The sequence below is a fragment of the Manis javanica genome, chromosome 10, assembly GCF_040802235.1.
Source record: "Manis javanica isolate MJ-LG chromosome 10, MJ_LKY, whole genome shotgun sequence".
Lineage (NCBI taxonomy): Eukaryota > Metazoa > Chordata > Mammalia > Pholidota > Manidae > Manis > Manis javanica.
The window spans coordinates 30,180,196-30,187,775 of NC_133165.1; the positions used below are offsets into that span (position 1 = coordinate 30,180,196).

Here is a 7,580-nt window from a genome sequence, read left to right on the forward strand (position 1 = left end):
GCCATGGGCGCGCGGCCGATATCCGGAGCCGTTGGGAAGGAAGGTTGAGCGTTCAGGCGGGTGCGGCCGATCTGTGGGGCGGCGTTACAAAACAGCTAATGGTGGTGGCCAAGCGGTCTTACTGCTTTCTTCGAAAAACTTCCCAGACTCGCGGACAGAAGTGTAGAACCTTGGCGCTTTCACAAGTGCTTGTCAGGAAATGAATGAGAACTGGGGCCTCTCGAGCCACAAGGACCCAACCAACTACTATGTTTTTCTCCCCTCAGGGAGCTCCCGTCAGAGCCAGTCTCCTAAAGGCTGTCTTCGAGGAACTTTGTCGACCCTTAGTCAGAATCGCTTGTTCTCTGCTCCCAAGATGGCGCCACAGGACGGAGGAGTTGGGGGAATCCAGCAGTTACCCGCAAACGTGTGAAGACCGTGCTCGCCGTACCGATGCAGCTTCCACCAACTGTCCTGAACCCCAATTCCAGTCGCCCTCAAGCCAGTAGAAATTCTGGAGCAGCACTTAGGTCCTCGGGGCCACTGCAGGTCGCTAACTGAGCCCTTATTTCGTTCCCTTTCCTGGTTTATGAGTTTGACCCCAGTGCTTGGCTCTAAGGTCATGAACCTGTCAAGATTTTCCAGTCCAGAGCCACACTGTGTTCTCTGGGGGTAGTTATCCAGCTGTTCATGGAGCACTAATGCACCGGAAAACCCATGGCCGCAAAGTTTTTGACCCTAGGGAGATGGAGGACAGTTTGAGAGCCGAAAAGGATAATGTTGAATTGATTACTCCTTTCCAGAGGCAGCAGCACCCATGGAAGCAAGAATTCCTTGTGTGCCTGCAAGTTAACGGAAAGTAAGCCAGAAGTGTTGAGTTGGCACCTAGAGTCAAAATACCAACAGTTTTTTTTTTACATCCCACCTCTTTACAAAGGACAGTTCCTTTGAAGGCGTTTGTGTTTGGGTAGGTGAGAATAACACATACAAATCAATAATGCCAGACTCTGTATGTAAGTAACAAGAAAAGTAATTTAGCCCCAGGAAAGTAACAGTAAGACATTTAATACTAATCTCCAGTTCTATTTTTCGATTGGTATTTTGCATTTTAGCTCAAACAGAACTTGTCATTAGATACATTTCATTTCGTATTTTGAGTCATTCCAGTTGGTAGAATCTTAGCTCTAAATGAGTGGTTTAAGTGAAACCGCTTTATTTGTAACTGAGGAAACAGGACCATAGGATTTTGAGACCTGATGAAAGTCTAATACAGGTCAGTGCCAGGGCTGATCTCCTGACGCCTATCCCAGAGCATTTCCCATTATACCATGATGCCCTGGTATAAGAACCATTGGAGTTCCAAGGATGGTGAGTTATTTTTAGTGTTTCGATTTTCAGACTTGCATAATGACACTGATTTCACATCCAAAATGAGGGCTCCTTAAAACAATTAGTACTAGGGAACATACTTAGCAATGGGAAATGGGAAGAAGAAGGGTTGGAGACTGTCGGAGCAGGATTTTGTTTGCTTTATTGATTTTATTGGCATTGGAGCAGGGTTGAACTGGAATTTGTCAAACTTGAAGTCATCAATATTTAAGGAGTACTCACCAAGTGCCAAGTATGTTTTAAGCATTATGCAATTTACAGGAGAGTTGGGTAGGATCCTTCTGTCGGGAACTTAGAGACTAGAATATGACCAGTTCACATAATTTTAATACAAAGATATGCGCAGTTCCTTGAATCTGGAAGGTCTTAATTAATGTTTGTTGAATGAAACTACGTATAAATGAAATAATGGAATTTCAAAGAACAGAGATTACAATCAGTTGTAAATGGGAGGAGCTTGTATAGACCCATCAGGAACAAAATTACTCAAGGGTTGGAAAAGTGGTGTGTTTGTAAAGGCCTAAGGATTTCCTTCTGCTCAGGAGAGCTTTGATTTAGAAGAGAGGATCTTGCTTGTGCTACCAGCTGAACAATAGTGAATAGTTACTGCCAATCTGACTCCTGTCCCTTACATGGGTTGATGTCTACCACCTACTTACCACAAAGACTGTTGGAAATATTATTGAATCAATGCCTATAAAAGCTATAAGTAAACAAAAGGCCAAAAATATAAAATGCATACTCTGTATTAAAACTTAATAATCCTTAAGCTTTAGATATTGTCCCAATATGATCCCAAGGAGGGTAAGTTTCCTGCAGGAAGGATCTTGTACAATTCAGTGCAGAGGGACTGAAGAATGGATGCAGTTTTCCACTCTAAGATGTTTACCCAGTTCATTTCCATAGCACAGGGATGGGACCAGTTTATGGGGTGTAGGAGCATAAGGTAGTCCTGATGGTATATAAATAGCACACTATTACAAATACCGTACTTATAAGACAGGCACATATGCATACATCTGAATGCCAGGTATTGTTTTTTTAAATTGGGAAGTGAAGTCTGTAGTGCACTAGCCTGTAAATCTCCTGGAAGGAAGGCCCACTTAAACGTTTTGTTTCTAACACTTTTTTCATGTTGTTATGCAATTTTAGATTACTTTAATAAAAAGGTGGTGTGATGGAGTGCTTAAGAGAGTTCTTTAGAAAGAACTAAAACTGGGTTCAAATTCTGACTGCAGATTACCAGCTTCAGTGAGTTTGGGCAAGTCAATCAACTCAAAATTTACCTGTCAAATGAGGATAATAGATTCCACTGCTTAGGGTTGTTCTACGGATTAAGATGGAGAAATGTATATATAGTGCCTGACAGTTCTTGGGACATTAGAAGCAGTCAAAAAATTGTGGCAATTATTATCTAAACATACTGTACCAAGTTGATTGTCACAATTATTTTCCAATTGTGGCTTCTCTCCAGGCATTCTCTTAATATCTTTCAGGGAGCAGAAGTTCTGAGTTTTGAGGAAGTCCATTTATCAGGTATCATGCCCAAGAAATCTTTGCCTAACCCAAGGTCAGGTAGGTTTTCTCCTATTGTTTTCTAGAGGTTTTATAGTTTTTACATTGATTGATTTACAGTGTTAAACTAAACTTTTGTTGGGAAAAGTCCTACTTGGTCTTGATGTATTATTCTTCTTACACATTATTGTATTCAGTTGCTACGATTTGGTAAGAAACTAACAATTTTAAATCCTATTTAACTTTTTTTCTCATGAAGGATATTATTTTGTAGTTTACTTGTAATTTCTAGTTTTGGTATAAGAATAATTCTGGCATTTTAGCATTCAAAAGTATTACTTTCTCTTAAATTTTTAGGAAGAGTTTGTGTAGGATTGCCATTTCTTAATATCTAAGCATGGAAGTTTTACGTTACGTTTTGTTACTGATTTCTGCCTTAATTGCATAATTTCTAGCTTAATTACTGACTTATTTTTGCTTGCTTTTCTTTCAGTTACTAAGAAAGGTGTGTCTCCCAAATGATTGTGGATTTCTCTGTCTACTCTAATTCTATCATTTTTTCTTTATGTATTTTGAGGCTATATTATAGATGCTTCTGTGTCTTCTGATAAATATTTTATCATGAAATATTCCTTTCTAACAGTGTTTTTTGTCTTAATGTTTACTCCTCTGATATTAATACAGCTATACCAGCTTTCTTTTGGTTAGTATTTGCCTAGTATATTTTTTTCTCTTTTTAAACTTTCAACTTTTCTATTACCTTATGTTTTTGAATGTATTGCTCATAAACAATGTATAGTTGCTTTTTATTTTTATTGTATATTTTTTAACTGAAATATCTAGTCTATTTACATTTAAAGTAATTACTGATATATTTGAGTTTAACTCTACCGTCTTATTATATGCTTTATTTTTGTCCTGCCTATTCTTCTTTCTTGTCTTCTCTCCTTTCTTGCCTTCTTTTGGATTTTTTAAAATTATTCCATTTACAAGGACTAATTTAAAGGTGTGCTGGAGCCAGCTCACACTGACTCAGGACAGCTGATTGTGCCCATCTCTTCCCAACTCCATGTTCAACAACCACTTGTTGAAATTGGCCATGGTGGGAGCATTTACACCATGGAGAGTGGCAAAGGCTATAGGACTTTTGTCCTACAGAGAGCTGGTTGTTCAACATTTACCAGCATACCCATGGTTAGTACTTTATGCAAAGGTCTTAGAGTATCTTCACTTCATTATTATCCTTCCCCACAGTTATATGCTATTCTTCTCATGTATTTTAATTCTATAGTAAATACTATATATTTACCATTTTCTTGAGGTCCTGTGGGATTGTTTTTGTTACCAACATGTTGTTTTGACTAGTTCTCATTTATGTTCTTGTCTTCTCCTATGCTTGGTTGCCAGCATTGTGTCTAACATAATTGTGTAGGAATAATTTGAGACCTAAAATGATTTTATCTTTGCCCAGATAAGATTTCCATTTTCATTTTGCAAGGTGCCTGAGTATGTCAGCAACCTGGGGTCACCCTTACCTAATTTTAGGATTTGAGATTTTCTGGGTCATCCAGATGAGTCAAAGCTAAGCTCCAATCCTTGGAAGAATATTCATCTTCTAATTCACCCTTACTCCTAGTGTCCCAACCAACAGGTGTGATGGTTAATTTTATTTTTCAATTTGACTGAGCCATGGGATACCCAGATATTTGGTGAAAGGCTATTCTCGGTGTTTCTGTGAGGGTGTTTTGGGATGAGACTGGCATTTAGATTGGTAGACTGAATAAAGCAGATTGCTCTCCCTAATGTGGGTGGGCCTCACCCAATTAGTTGAAGGTCTGAATAGAACAAAAGACTGTCCTCCTGCCTGACAGCCTTTAAACTGGAACATTGTCTCTTTCTAGTTCTACAGCAGCTTCTGACCTTTGGACTTGAACTGGGACATCAGCTCTGCAGATTTTTTACTTACCTGCCTCCATAATCACTTAAGCCAATTCTTTATAATAAATCTCTTTATATCTATCTCCTCCTCTCCCTCTCACTCTTGCTTTCTCTCCTATTGGTTCAATTTCTCTGGAAAACCCTGACTAATGTAACACATACTTAGCTGGACCCTTGTTCTTGCAGAGCTCTGGACTCTATACCTTTTGTGTCTGTAGATATGATAAGCTGTTAAAAAGTATTGCTCAGCCTCTCAACCATTTGTTCTGAAATCAGCAAATAGCCATTTAGGTAAAGCATTCCTAAAATGCTGCGCTCACTCTCTGATGTTCTTTTTCTTCTTGGGTATTGATTTGTATTTACTACTTATTAGTTCTTTCTTATCTTTGAGTAGATGTTTTGTATATTCTGTCCACTTTTCTAGTTACCATTAGTGGGAGAGTTGTCTGTTGTCCTAGTCCTCCGTTACCAAAATTATTTGGTAAGTAACCATTTAAAAAAATTACTGTATTTGTCTATTTTATTTTGCCAGATTTGATTGCATGAATTATATGTCTTTAACACATTATTACATTGTTTGCTTTGCAGTATATGTATAGTGATTGTTAAAAGAGAAGTTTAATTCTTATCTGATATGGTGCATATCACTGTGTACTGCTCACAAATGTGATCACTATGGAGTTCATTAAGTGTTAAATAATTAGGTAATTGGTGTTTTAAAATGTTTATATTGTGCAGAAATGGTTGAAGAATTTTTTATAGGTGTTGAGGGTTTTAGTGATATTTAGAGAAATTGGTTGGAGTTTTTGGACAGGCGGTGAATGCATTCTTAATTTCTTATTTAATATAATGTAAAATAGGTTCCTTTGATTTTAGAGTTGCTTTCAGGAATACATTAACCTGGGATGACTGTAGTTCTGTAGCATATAGCATGCCTCTGATTTTATGTGCATGTATTTGTAGGCTTCTTATGTCACACTCCCAAATGAAGATGTTGGCAAATGCTGAGTAATTCCACACCTGAGGGGAAGTTAACCAACACAGAGTGTCTCTTCAGGAACAAGTTTTGAGGTAGCAGAAAACTACCTATAATCAGGATAGTGATTATTTGGCAAGAGTGCTGAGTGAAACAGCTGGTTTGCTCCTGAGCATAGCTGTTCGTGTTTGGTCCTGCTGTGAGCCTGAACGATAATGCATATGAACCCAAGTTCCGCCTCCCCCCGCACACACCCTAAGTGATCACACAAGCTCTTGGCTTCAACCATCACCCTTAGGTTGCTGATCCTCATGTCATTTCACTCCTGACTCCTGATAGTTCTGACTGCCACTGAGCTGCTCTGCCTGGTGTCTCATCAGCTCCCACTTCAGTTCAATATGTTTAAGACCCATTATTTCTCCTCTCCTTCCCACCTCAGGGTCTACTCTCTTCTTTACCTCCCACTTCAAGGTGTCATCCCCTACCATAGATTGGTTACTGCCTCCCAGGCAGTCAGTCACCAAGTCATATCACATCACATCTACCACCTATGTATTTCTTTCATTTCCCCCTAAAAAAGCTTTCAAACCTACAGAAAAGTTGCAGAAATAGTATAATGAATATCAGTATACCTGTTTACTTAGATTCACCAGTTAACATTTTGTCGCATCTGCTTTATCATTCTATCTTATATGTATACATATATGTAAATAACAACAATGGTTATTATTTTTATTATTCATTGAACCATTTGAAAGTCAAAGACATCATGACTCTTCATCCCTAAATTTTTCAGTATGTAACTGAACAACAAGGACCTTCTCTTATGTAACCGCAACACAATGGTCAAATTCAGGACATTTAACATTATTTCAGTATTATTTAGTATAACAATAATTAACATAAGCTAACTGCATAACTTAATTATATAACACATAATTATAAGTTCACATTCAAATTTCACTGATTGTTCCAATAATATCCTTTTGAGAAATTTTTTTCTTGATCTTAAAGCCAATCCAAGATCGTTTGTTGCATGTCGTGCATGTTTCTTCAGTCTTATTTGAAACAGTTTCTCAGCCTTTTCTTCTTTGCCTTTCAGGACACAAATAGTCTTAAAGAGCTCACACCTGTTATAGGTGTTCTTCAACTGGGGTGGACACCACCTTCACTGAGAGATCACAGCTGACATCACTAACAACAGCACCCACTGACATCATGTGTCATCCAGCGATGTGGTGGTGGAAAACAGCTCTGCTTTCCATAGTATTCCTGCCAAAAATACATGACCTGAATCGAATCATGACAAACCTCCCTTGCCTTCTGCATAAAGTCCACACTTCATAATAGGTCACCAAGGACTTTCACCATGTCTTTTTTGTGGCAGACACACACTCTGGCTATCCACACATCACCTTTCCTCCCTTGGCATCCCCACTTTTGTTCAGGTGGCCCTCAGGGAAGTCAGGCCCTTTCCTAGTCCAGGGAATGAACCACATTCGGTCCAACCCCACTACCACTTGCTGCTGATTAGGAATGGGCATGTGACTCATTTCTGTCAATCAGGACTTAAGAGGAAGTCTCCTGGGGAGCTTCTGTGGGGAAAATATGCTCCCTGATAAAAAGGATGGTGAGGAAGTCTTATCTTTTTCCTGTCTTGAAAATGGTTGTGGGAAGATATGATGCTTAGAGCTGTGGCAGCTGTACTGACAAACTCAAGAATAAAGTGATGCGGGAGGATGGAAACTGGAGTCCTTGACTTGCACTAACTCTGAAACTGACT

The 7,580-nt window shown here is 38.8% G+C and overlaps 1 long non-coding RNA gene across 7 annotated transcripts; it reads left to right on the forward strand.

The window, feature by feature from the left end:
* Positions 1 to 3: 3 nt before the first annotated feature.
* Positions 4 to 7,151, forward strand: LOC108403146 (uncharacterized). Of its 7 annotated transcripts, XR_012122143.1 has the most exons (7): positions 78 to 528; positions 1,253 to 1,347; positions 2,865 to 2,943; positions 3,877 to 4,077; positions 5,246 to 5,302; positions 5,785 to 5,892; positions 6,900 to 7,151. It is a non-coding gene; the product is annotated as an uncharacterized lncRNA (long non-coding RNA). The 7 variants fall into 7 exon arrangements; XR_005061274.2 differs by lacking the exon at positions 3,877 to 4,077 and having other exon boundaries at positions 4 to 528; XR_012122140.1 differs by lacking the exon at positions 1,253 to 1,347 and having other exon boundaries at positions 5,216 to 5,302.
* Positions 7,152 to 7,580: the final 429 nt, after the last annotated feature.